We start from the raw sequence: 12,056 nt of genomic DNA on the forward strand, positions 1-12,056 counted from the left end.
GGGTCCGCCCCCGCCCCGCCCCGCCCCACCCCCAACTCTCCCGCCCACCCGCCCCAGGTGAGAGCTCACCTGACGCCGTGCGGGCCCGGGTACGCAGCGGCTGATCGTGAACCAACCTCCCCCCGCCCCCGGGCGTGGAGAAACTAGGATGGGGAGTTTCTGCCTACCCAGCCTGGGTGGAGGGACGCGCAGGATTCCCTCCCCCAAGGATCAAAGGGTCTGGGGCGTAAAAGGAGGGAGGCGCCTGGAGTCTGCGGAGAAGTCCTGCGGCTCTCCTGCCAGGTGGGTTCGGGTCCCTCTTCACTTCTGCGTCTCTGAAGGCAGGGTCGGGTGCGGACACAGAGCCGCTCTTCAGAGCGGGAAAAATGCAAGCCTAACGGCAAAGGGTGTCCGGGGATGGGGAGTCCCTTGGTCAGAGCCAAGGAGGGAAAAGGGAGCCTAGTTTCTAAAGGGGAGACTGTCAAGGAGGAGGCCTCAGTGAGCATTGGCTGATATTCAAAGAACAAAAATCCAGATTCTCTAGTCAGTGGAGCAGAGCCCGTGTAGGGGTGAGGAAGGAACCCGCTTTCCAAAGTGTGTAGATACAAGAACTTCTGTCAGACAGGACGGAAATGTCCAATGTTGGGCCACAAAGCTCTGTCTTGCTTATTCTTTTTTAAAGTTTAACCCCAATTCCTGCAGCGGAGGTGCACTGATCAAGGCAGTGGGTGGCACCCATCTAGGAGGGAGATGTACAACAAATTACACAAGCAAGATTTAATATGTTTTTAAGAGTCTTGAACACTGGGGGAAATCAAACAAAACAAAACATAACTTGCACTGAATGTCAAGATCTGCATGTAGAGTTTCCAAAAAAATCAACCATGCATGCAGAACATCAGGTGACAGCGACCTTGGCTTTGTGGACACAAATGGGCTGGGAGACTTATGGGAAGATGGGAGCTGCAATATTAACAGAGGAAGCCCCCAGCCATAATGAGCCTCTCTGAGCTCAGTTTCCCTGTCAAATGAGCAGAGTGATTAGCTAATCAATGATCTTTTACAGCTCTGCCAGCGCTATCCAGTCTCATGGTTCTGGTATTGAATGCATGGCCCAGTGTGGTAGGCAGAGACCTGAAGTCAAATTATGTCAATTATGAACCTCAGATATGAAATGGGGATGATGACAAATATCTCGCAGGATTTTTGTGCTGATAAGAGTGATGCCAAATGCCTAGCAGGTGCTGTCACTCAATATCAGGGATTATTATAACTGCACGCAGGACCAGTAGTGTGCTGGTGCTTACAACAGCTTCACAGAGTGGGTGGGTGTCTTGATTTACATCATTTGCCAATTTCTGTGCTATAAATGTTGCCACCATGGCTGATTTCAAGCTATTAAAGTGGCATCATCCCTGATCTCCGGAGTTAAGAGGTTTGCACAGGTGATTCCGCAAGCCAGTCCAAACTGGTTCCAGTGCACCGCTGGTTAAGACCTGAACCAGGCTCAACAAGGCTCAGAGAAGGGGAAGCCAAGCCGAACCAGTGTGAGTCAGAGAGGAGGAAGAGCCCCTTCAACAGGTCCCAGGCACCCTAATGGGCAGCTAAGTTCAGGCAGGTGAGGAGGGGGCTGCCCCCAAGCTGTCCCTCCTGTCCTCATGCCCATAAGCACCCGCCATACACACAAAGACACACAAGCACGCATGTGCCTGGAGAAGGTGGGGGGAGGGGGAGGCACATTCTCTGAAAGTGATACATTTTCAACATTTCATAAAAGTTACATGTTGACATCTGATACTTAAGGCTGTGATGCAGGGAAGTTAGAGAAAACACTAAAGATTCTCCAGGGACATCAGCAGTTGGATAGTGAAATACACATGGAAATATCCAGATAGAAGTTCTTAAGCCTCCACCAGCCAATGGTGTGTACCCCACCCTGGGGCTCCTTCCTCCTGATGTTAGAATTATGCTGATCTCTGCCTGCTGGGGTGACCCCCAGCTTGCCCATGGAGGCTTCAGAGTTCTGCTTCTGCCTTACTGGTCAACAGGGCTTCACAGTACTGCCTGGCTGACAGCTCCTCTTGCCAGTAATAATTCCAGTAGCAGTTCTGTGTGTGTACGGGTGTGTGTGTGTGCGTGCGCGCGCATTCGCTCGTTCGCTCGCTCCAGGCCCAGCACGTGTCTCTCTGAAGCCTCATGTCCCAGTGAGGTTACAGCAATCATTACTTGCATTGCACAGATGAGTTAACTGAGGCTTAGGGAGCTTAAGCAGCTGGTGCATGAGACCCAGCTGTAAGCAGTGGGACCGGCACGCTGGTTGTGGCTCATGATTGGCCATGGCTGGCTGAGGGCGGCCCAGGTGTAGCCCGTCTCACAGTGGCCTTTGAACAACTCACCTTTATGGAGTATCATATACTTCCTAAGTGCCAAACATTAAGGGCCTAGTCTGGAGGGGAAGATGGCGGGGAAAACAGATCATCTCCACAATTGTGATACTGTGGGAGCCCTGAGGAAGGATATGAGGGTCAGCACTCAAAATTTACAGCCTTGATGATTTGTTCCTCCCATCTCCCTCTCTGCCCTGTGAGCTCCTTGAGGTGAGGGGTTGACTTTTATGTCTTTCTGTATCCCCACACATGGCACAGGGCCCAGCATGTAGTAGGTGCTAGGTAATGTGTGTTGTTGCCTTATAACTTATAACTTAAGTCTATGGCCTTTTTATGAGGCTGTAGAAATAGAAAGTATCATTGTGACACAAAGCATGCTCACAGAAGCACCCCCTCCCATGCCCAGACACATGCTCCATCACACACACACACACACACACACACACACACACACACACATACTTTGACATTCTACAACACAAGTCCAGGCATTCAATACAGACTCCCCCACACCTCCCCCATGGCTGTCTAAATTCCTAGGCAGACCCACAGCTGCTCCTGGACCTACACGTTCACACAAGTATGCAAGAGAAGCATTCTTAGACATTCACATGCAGCTACCTGTCTCCATGAACCAGCCCAAGGCAGCCACGGCCTGGGGATGGAGTTCTTCTGTCTCCCTGCACGCGCAAGCACACACACACACTTTGGAGGTCACAAATGAGTGACCGAAAGACTTGCGTAGGCTGTATCCAATCCAGCTCCATACCTCTTCCTTCTCACCATACCCTGACCCCAGACCAGGCTACCCTGCCTGAAGCACCCCCCACCCAGAGCCATTCATCCTTGTCTGGCCCCAGGTCCCCACGGCAGAGGCAGAGCCCAGCACTCACACACAGTCCTCGAGCTCACCACCAGGCCAGGGGCAAGAGGAAATGAGGAATTAGAGGGCTCTGTCCCTCTAATCACCCTCACAGCTGCCCTGGAAATGGACTTGACCCAACCGGAACTGGGGCAGGCAATGCCCAGCAGCTCCAAGGGAAGGCACCAGTGCCCAGGCCAGGTCTGAGGCCTGGCGCTCAGGAGCTGGTCCTGGGGAGGGCTGGGCATAACTGGTGTGGGTGTGCTCACCTGTTCCTCTGCCTGTCCTCCCCCGCTCCCCGTGACCCAGCCTTCTTTGCTATGGCCTCATTATAACTAGTTCTGTTCTGACCACTCCCACCCATCCTATCCCTGCACATCTGAACTGGTCTTAACTCTCTCTCTCTTATTTGGCTCCAGGGTGTCTTGAGGTTTGACATTGGGCATCATTGTCCCCACCATCCAGATAGGACATGCGAGTCCAGAAAGGTAACTTCCTCAGCATTATGGAACTCATTGGCACTTGATGGTTGTGTACTTGACTTTTCCAGAAATAGGACTGAAGTTAAGCAGGGAAAGTGGGCCACAGAACTCCACACATGGGAGACTCACAGCTGTGCAAAAAAGACAAAAAAGATGGGGGCAAAAGACACCATAATATTTTTTTAAAAGTGGGTGCCTTGGAGGTAGGGAGCATATGTTAAAAAATGTTCTTATCCTCTTTGTATTTTCCAAATTTTCTACTGCAAGCATATTTAACATTTTTAATGAAAAAAATTCTTATAAAGGGGAGGGGACAAATACAAAAGAATAAATCTCTAGTGGTAAAACTTTAAGCACTGGCAGGAAAGATACTTGGAACGGGCAGGGGATGTTTTCCTGGACATCCTCCTATGACACCCATCCATCTGTTCTGTCCTCTCTGGGGGAGCTCACTTTAGAGCTGACGGAGTATATCTCACCCATGGCAATTCCAGCACAAGGCCCTCTCACCTCTGTTCCTCCCTCCCTTCCTCACTCTAGAACAATGATCTGAGTGGAGGTTGCAGGTAGGTGACACGATGCCTCCTTGCCTCCCGCCTGCCTGAGACCCTTCTCCATCCCTTGATAAAATAGCATCTTTGAACTTAGCCAAGGAAGGCTGAATGCAGAGGTAGGCAGAGAAATAGCAATCTGGACAGAAAATCTCAATTTTAAACAGCCTGTTCTATTGTCCCCATAAGTTAACTCAGAAATGTCAGATGACATATTTATCCGTGCTCTGCCTGGACAGTGGGCTCACCATGAATATGTGCAACTCCTGGGTTCCTACTTCCAGAAGTGGTAGTAAACAGTGAGATGACAGGGCAGGTGATGCTGAGCAGCATGTGTTCTGCCCTTGGCTGTTGTGAGTCCCGGTAGGGCCATCTCACAGGCAAAGCACTAATGGAAGATTCTACTTCGGGGTATTTTACAACAGAAAGTGTTCCACACAAGTCACAGCCACTAATACAGCTCAAAAGAAAGGGAAAAAATGACAGAAGGACAGGGAGGAGGAAAGCAAGAAAACTTTCTTAGGAAACAGGAAAATCATCCAGAATTTACTATAAATAATGTTCTAAAATTCAACTCTGAACAGAGGCATTCTTAACATCTTTTTAGTGTGTTTTCATCTGAGTAACTTCTTGCTTTTGAAAGGGAAGGGTGAGAGGAAAGGGTTCCCACCTTGAAGTTCCGAATATTTAACTGGGACCTGGAGGAATGCAGCCCCCTGCACAGTTCCAGGAAGATGCCCACCACAGCCCACTTCCTCCAGGTCACATTTGCACAACCACAGGTACAAAGAAGTTTGCAGGAAGTGCTTGTTAACAAAGTCATGACTAGTAGACAGGTGGACCACAGCATGTTTTCCTAAACTCAACATGGGACTTCAGTGACCCAGCCAGAGGTCTTACTTTAAACTGAGGAGAAACTCAAATATTGATATATCTCTGGGAAACAGTAAGCTCAGGCTTAACTACACACACACACACACACACACACACACACACAAAGAGTGATTAATTCCATTTTACTACAGAATTTCCATTTCACAGAAAGTATGATTATATCCCATTCAGGTTAACACACTTGGAGCACCTGGTGCTAAGGCCTGGAAGAAAGAAACGATTACTCCAGGTCCTGGCCTTGAGGAGCACAGAGTTCGCTGGGAAAGTCATGTACATAAGCACATTTGGCATTTTGGCATTTCTATATAAGTATAAACTAGCTATTGAGTATTTACTACGTGCTAAACATTGTTCTAAGTCCTATAGGAGTATTAACTCATTTCATCCTCACAACATTTTACGGATAAAGAAACTGAGGCACAGAGAGGTTAAGTAATGCCTAGCTAGTAAGCTTGGGATTAGGACTCAGGGATGGAACCCAGGAGTGTTTCATCAATGAGCTGCAATAAAGAGAAGAAAGTGCCAAGTGAGATGAGAACCCAGGTGAAAGGATGTCCATTAACTACTCCAGGGAAAGTGTGTCTGGGAAAATACTGAGATGTGGTATTTGAGCTAGATCTTACAGAGTGGCTTTTCTCAGTCCATCTTTCTTCACTTTGCCAAATGGTACAATCCATCCTAATTTGCCACATTTATGAGAAGGAACCAAGTTTTACCCCTGGTTGTCATTACAATTCTAAGAGATGACCCTGCAGAGCACCTCTCTGCTATACTGAGTTCACTTTTGGAATGAGAAGTAGATTGAAATGGGTGTTGGGGACTTTAGGAAATGCCTTTGAGACTTGCTGAATCTTGCCATTCTGTTATTGACTCTGGAACCTCATTTTCAGCCCCCAGCTCCAATGTCAAATTCTAACAACCCCACCCCACCCCCTCCCCCGCTACCCACCTCCCGGGTTTAGCACTCAGGTTGTGCCCACCTTTCCCTTGCACGACGGGGCATTGTCTGTGACCCAGATGTAATACCACATGTGTCCAGTAGGGGTCGCTGACCACAATGGGATGGGACACCTGTAGTTAAATGGAGACCCTTGGGTCCTAACTTAACTTTGTCCTTGGCTTTCTTTGTGACTTCTGTTTCCTCATCCACGAGATGCATATAACACTCCCTACCTGTCTTCCTCACAGAACAGTGGCTAGAGATGTGAGGATGAATGTGGACACCTCCCAGTGTGATTCAGAAGAGGCAGCTCCCATCTGACTTTCTCATAGCTCCTGTCTAGATGATTTCAAAAAACCAGTCATTTCATAACTACCTCTTGAGCATCACTCATTGTGCCAAGTGCATACAGAATCCAGAAATTATTTCTGCCTTTGCATAAAAGGACTTTGAATAAAAGTTTAAAACAAACTGTAACCCTGACTGTTGGAGTAGGTGCTCGCTCTCCCTGCTGAGCAGTAAAGGCAGCTTCCCCTGCCCTGGGAGAGATAATGGGGTGTGAAATGGCAGGACATCTACTTGTCCTGGACACCTGCTGTGGTTGGAAGTCTCTCCCACGCGATAACTCATCTCTTCCTCACGTAACCCGGTTTGCTCATGGGGAAACACAGGCACAGAGAAAGGAAATGACCTGCCTCCAAACCTGGATTCTAAGAACCTCCCCGCCAGCTAATCCCAGAAAGTGGGGTGGGAAGGGGCAGTGCAGGAGGACAAGTGGCCCGAGTGGGCTGGAGGGACAGAGAAGGGAGCACCTTCCTGTTCTAGCACCCTCGCCAGGCTGACACAGCTGAGGGCGGCCACAGCAGCAAGCCTTCTGCAGGAGCGCCCCCTGCTGGTTACTGGTGCGGCTGGTTACGGCGCCTGCGGGTGGAGGAGGATGCTCAGCGCAAGAGGAGCAGTTCTCTAGGGGACCGGAGACTTCCCCAGAGTAGAACAGGGAAGGCCCAGAGAGGCTGCCCCAACCTCTTTCTGTTGCACATGGCAAAATGTGAAGCTCAGAGGAGGAGGTGACTTACTCAAGGGCTCTCAGTGTGCCAGCAGGATGTGGGTCTTTTAGATGTCCTGCCTGACACTACAGGGCCCTCCATCTCTCCCTGCTCCTACCCAGTGTTCCTGAGCCCAGGGGGCCCCTTCCTCACATCCTGCACATGGCCAGTGCCCATTCCTCCTCTGTTCTCCAGTCCCTACCCACCCTACAAGCCCAGCTCCTCCAGGAACCCTCCCACACTGCAGCCCCAGAGCTCTCTCTTCTCCGAAGCCCTAGTGTCTCCCAGGGCCGCGAGTTTAAAAAACTTACAGTTCTGGGACATGGCTTTGTCAGGCAGCTGGCACGATCTTGGGGACAGTACATAAGGCCTCTTTCTTTGGAATTTTCCACTCACCCACTCAGCCTTTCCTCACCCAGAGGTGCCTGGTAAAGGACCAGACTCTCACTGGCTGATGAATATTGATGAATGTCTTTTTTCTTCTTTCCACTGCAGAGCAGCCCAGCAGTGTCCATGGCCCTGGACAGTCAGGTTGCCCATGCTGGCACTGGGGCTCTCCTTCTGAGCCAATGAGCAAGTCACTTAAAATCTCTCAGAGCCCTCATTTCCCCCTTTGTAAAATTAGGGATAAAGCTATTCTTTGGGCTGGTTGTGAGGATTAAACGAGATAATGTGTTAAATGTGCCTGGAACATTGTAGATGCTCAATACGATTATTGATTGATTGGTCAGGCTTCCAAGGAGCCTTGGGCTGGCTTCTCTGGCTTCATCCTTCTCCTATCTGGCACCTTCTTTCCTAGATGTGAACCTTCCAACCCTAAGCCTCTTCACCCCCTGCCTGCTGATGTAAGCAGCATCAGGGAGGGGGGCACACAGTGGCTATGGAAGAATCATAGGAAAGGAGGATGCTCTTAGAAGACAGAAAAGGCTGAACAGTGGGGGGTAATCATGTCACACTTCCAGGCTGATGCTTCTGTCAACATGGCTTTCAGGTACCTGGGCCTGCTTCTCTTGCTTCCTCTGTATTGGCTTCTTCCCCCTGTGCTCTTTCTAAACATGTCTTTCTGCTTCTGCTTCTGCTTCCACTGCTGGTAACTGCTTCTCTTAGAACTTAGAGCCCGCACATGGCCGATCATGGCTGCCGTGACACCTCTATGGTGCCATGGCTGTTTAGCTCTGGGGCCCAGTGGCATCTGCCATCTGCCATCTGCCATGAATCCTAACACGTGTCTGAGGTGAAAAGGGGACCCCATACTGGCACTTTCAGGACCTGTCAAAGACTGTGGCCAGTAGGGACTGGCTGCCCGAGGGTTAGGTATCCACACCTAGCCCAGTTGGCTGTGGTCATGGGGACAGGGTGTCTGCTGCAAGCTTGGCCACGTAGTTGCATGTCTAATAGGATAAATATTCAACACGGTTAATATAATATTTCAAATTCAATTGAAATTCATTAGTAAAGGAAACAACCCCTTGTGAACTGTTTTATGTGGTGTACAATCCTCTCTACCTGCACAGACCTCATGCCAAATTATCTGTTTGGTACCCAGATTTTTACGGACTGCATCTCCTTGAAGCTTGATATACTCATATGCTTGTTACAACAAACACTGCTCCAGGAAACAGTCTCAGGGTCCCCAAACTCGATTGATGGTCTTGGGAGAAGGGCTTTCCCCTTTCCCCAAATGATCTTTGGTGTCATTTAAAAAATAATTTTGTGCTGTGAAAACAAAAAGGTTTCTGCAGTTTCCCTCAGCTCAGCCACAGGACTCCAGACTCTTCCTCTCCTCTGCCTCCTTCACTCCCCTCTCTCATCCCCAGTTATGAGGTCAACTCCAGCAAGGAGAGCAAAAGCCTGAACCTGCAGCCATGAACCTTTGAGAGGAAACAGCAGGAGAGGGGAACCATGAAGGTTTTTGCTCCTGTCTTTGTTTTTTCTTTTTTTTAATTGAAATACAGTCAGTTACAATGTGTTGATTTCTGGTGTACAGCACAATGTCCCAGTCATGCATATACATGCATATATTTGTTTTCATATTCTTTTTCATTAAAGGTTATTATAAGATATTGAATATAGTTCCCTTTGCTATACAGAAGAAATTTTTTTAAATCCATCTTTATATATAGTGGCTAACATTTGCAAATCTCAAACTCCCAAATTTACCCCTTCCCACCCCTTTCCCCTGGTAACCATACGATTGTTTACTATGTCTGTGAGTCTGTTTCTGTTTTGTAGATGAGTTCATTAGTCTCTTCTTTTTTCTTTCTTTTTGTTGTAAGATTCCACATATGTGATATCATATGGTATTTTTCTTCTGTTTCTGGCTTACTTCACTTAGAATGATGATCTCCAGGTCCATCCATGTTGCTGCAAATGGTATTATTTTATTACTTTTTATGGCTGAGTAGTATTCCATTGTGTAAATATACCACAACTTCTTTATCCAGTCATCTGTCAATGGACGTTTAGGTTGCTTCCGTGTCTTGGCTATTGTATATAGTGCTGCTATGAACATTGGGGTTCATGTATCTTTTCAAATTAGCATTCCCTCCAGATATATGCCCAGGACTGGGATTACTGGGACATGTGGTTAAGTCTATTTTTAGTTTGTTGAGGAATCTCCATACTGTTTTCCACAGTGACTTCACCAAACTACATTCCCACCAGCAGTGTAGTTGGATTCCCTTTTCTCCACATCTTCTCCAGCATTTATCATTTGTGGACTTTTGAATGATGCCCACTCTGACTGATGTGAGGTGATACCTCAATGTAGTAAAACTCTATTTCACATAGAAGTGCAAAGAACAGTCTCAGACTTCCAGCTGTCATGTGGGGCTTTATTGAGGGCTGGGTGGGAATGGGCATGAAACTCACCAAGACCAGGGCCTGGTGCCTGCTGAGTCCTCAAAATCAGTCCCACCTCCCCACCCCCAATTTTTCCATTTATACCCAAATTCTGGCCATAGGAGGAACATCAGTATCTGGCTACTTGGATAGGTTATCTCTGTAGCCCGGTCATTGCTGGCGGGTGGGGGTGGCGGGGGTTGATTATGCAAGTTGAGGGCTGCGAGAGTAAAACAGATGATATATGAAATACTTGCAAGAGTCCTAGACTGGGTTCTTCCTGAAGTGAAGGGTTACTCTGCAAACTGAAATCCTTACCCCTGGATTTCTTTATTCACACATCTGGCTTTTTATTTATTCCAGGGGGTTACTAAGTAGTACACCTGAGCATTAGAAGGACACGGGTCAGCAGGTGGCTTCCTGTGGCTCTGGGCCCCTGGGCTCTCTCCTCCAGCCTGGCTCACTGATGACTCTCTCCACCCTGGGTTTCCTTTTGTCAATGAATTGCCCCAACATATTGAACATTAATCAAGTGTTAGGCACTGTGCTAATTCATTTTATTATCTTATTTATTCCTCCCAAGTCCTTCAAAAATGGACATTGTAATAGAGGAGAACAAATCTGACTCCATATTGGATCTATTCCTTTAGTTTTGACCACTGTGCCCTGTTTCCTAGGCTCAGTCTTGCTAGCTCAGCATCTTTTGTAAAACGATATTGCCTTTAGCCTGAAATATATAGGAGAACCTATTCTCAGGGCTCTGATCTTTAAAGATGTTAGCACTTCTGCACTTACGTAGAGATGGCAAGTTGCAAAATAGAGAATAACCTTTGTTTTGTTGGAGGTTTACAGGGACACCATGGCCTGACCCACCTGGACAGCTGCAAGAACAAAGAATTCCTACAGCAAGAAGTTTCCAACAACTAACCACACCCACTCCCCTGTTTTTTTGTATAAAGGGAGCCTGTATTCTGACTGGAGTAGGATGGTTCTCCAAGACATTAGTCTGCCATCCTCTCAGTCTGTCGGCTTTCCGAATAAAGTTGCTATTCCTTGCCCCAACTCCTCATCTCCCGATTTATTGGCCTGTCGTGCGGTGAGCAAAATGAGTTTGGACTCGGTAACAACATTACAGTGGTACCTGGACTATTTTTAGTCATTGACATTTGCAGTATTACATACTTCTCTTCCTTTCATGGAGGTGATACAACATAAAGCTATACAATGGGTGTCCTTGTTCTTTGCCCTTAAAACTCCATTTCACATAGAAGTGCAAAAAACAGTCTCAGACTTCCTTTTGGGTACATCCCTAAAAATCAGACTCTGAATGAAGTTCAAAGAACACTAGTTCTGGTTCCGAGGAATGCATCTCATGTCCCTGGGAGCCCCAGTTGGAATTCCAGCAGCCCTGTTCCCTCTCTTTGTGCTTCTCTCCTGGAAAGGGGATGAGTGTTTAATATCTGAGGCGAATTTCAAGATCTGTGGTAGGGTGTTACTAACTGCCCTTAACCCCTGCCCCCCCCCCAGCAACAGTCATTGTCTGCGTCTCTCCAGCTGCTGTTCCCAGAAGCCCCAGCAGGTGTCACTGTGACCCTGACCATCCTCACAGGCCCCTCTGTTCTGGGCCCTTGCATACAACACCTTTGTGGCCTGGGGGGCACTCAGAGGTAGGATCTCACCTCTAAGGGGTCCCACAGGAGGGTCCTGTCCCAGAGAGAAGGGCCCTGTCTGCTTCACCCTCTCTCTGGACCATTTTAGGGAAGGGCTGTTGTTCAGTGAAGGTTCAACCTCATGGTCAAGGGGCTGAAGGTGCAGACAATGGAGAGTGAAGAGGGCAGAGGGGACCTAGACCCTCCTCCCGTCCTCTCCATTTTGTTAGGATTGTCCCCCACCCTGCCCCTACTCTCCTTCAACTCCCCTGATCACCAGCCCTGAGCTTTGGGGATGAATCATGGCGACCCCTGAGGGCCACTCAGGGTCAGGAATCACTACACTAATGAGGAGCCAGAAGGCACAAAGGAAGGTGTAAGTCAGGGAGGCTCCCTGGAGGAAGTGAGTGTGGACCTAAGAGATT

The 12,056-nt window shown here is 48.3% G+C and overlaps 1 long non-coding RNA gene across 1 annotated transcript; it reads left to right on the forward strand.

Moving 5' to 3' along the window:
• The first annotated feature begins 54 nt into the window (after window positions 1–54).
• LOC140686330 (uncharacterized) lies at window positions 55–11,044 on the forward strand. The gene is made up of 3 exons (XR_012060064.1): window positions 55–282; window positions 3,648–3,716; window positions 10,827–11,044. It is a non-coding gene; the product is annotated as an uncharacterized lncRNA (long non-coding RNA).
• The last annotated feature ends 1,012 nt before the right edge of the window (window positions 11,045–12,056 follow it).

The sequence above is a fragment of the Vicugna pacos genome, chromosome 16 (genome assembly GCF_048564905.1).
Source record: "Vicugna pacos chromosome 16, VicPac4, whole genome shotgun sequence".
Classification (NCBI taxonomy): domain Eukaryota; kingdom Metazoa; phylum Chordata; class Mammalia; order Artiodactyla; family Camelidae; genus Vicugna; species Vicugna pacos.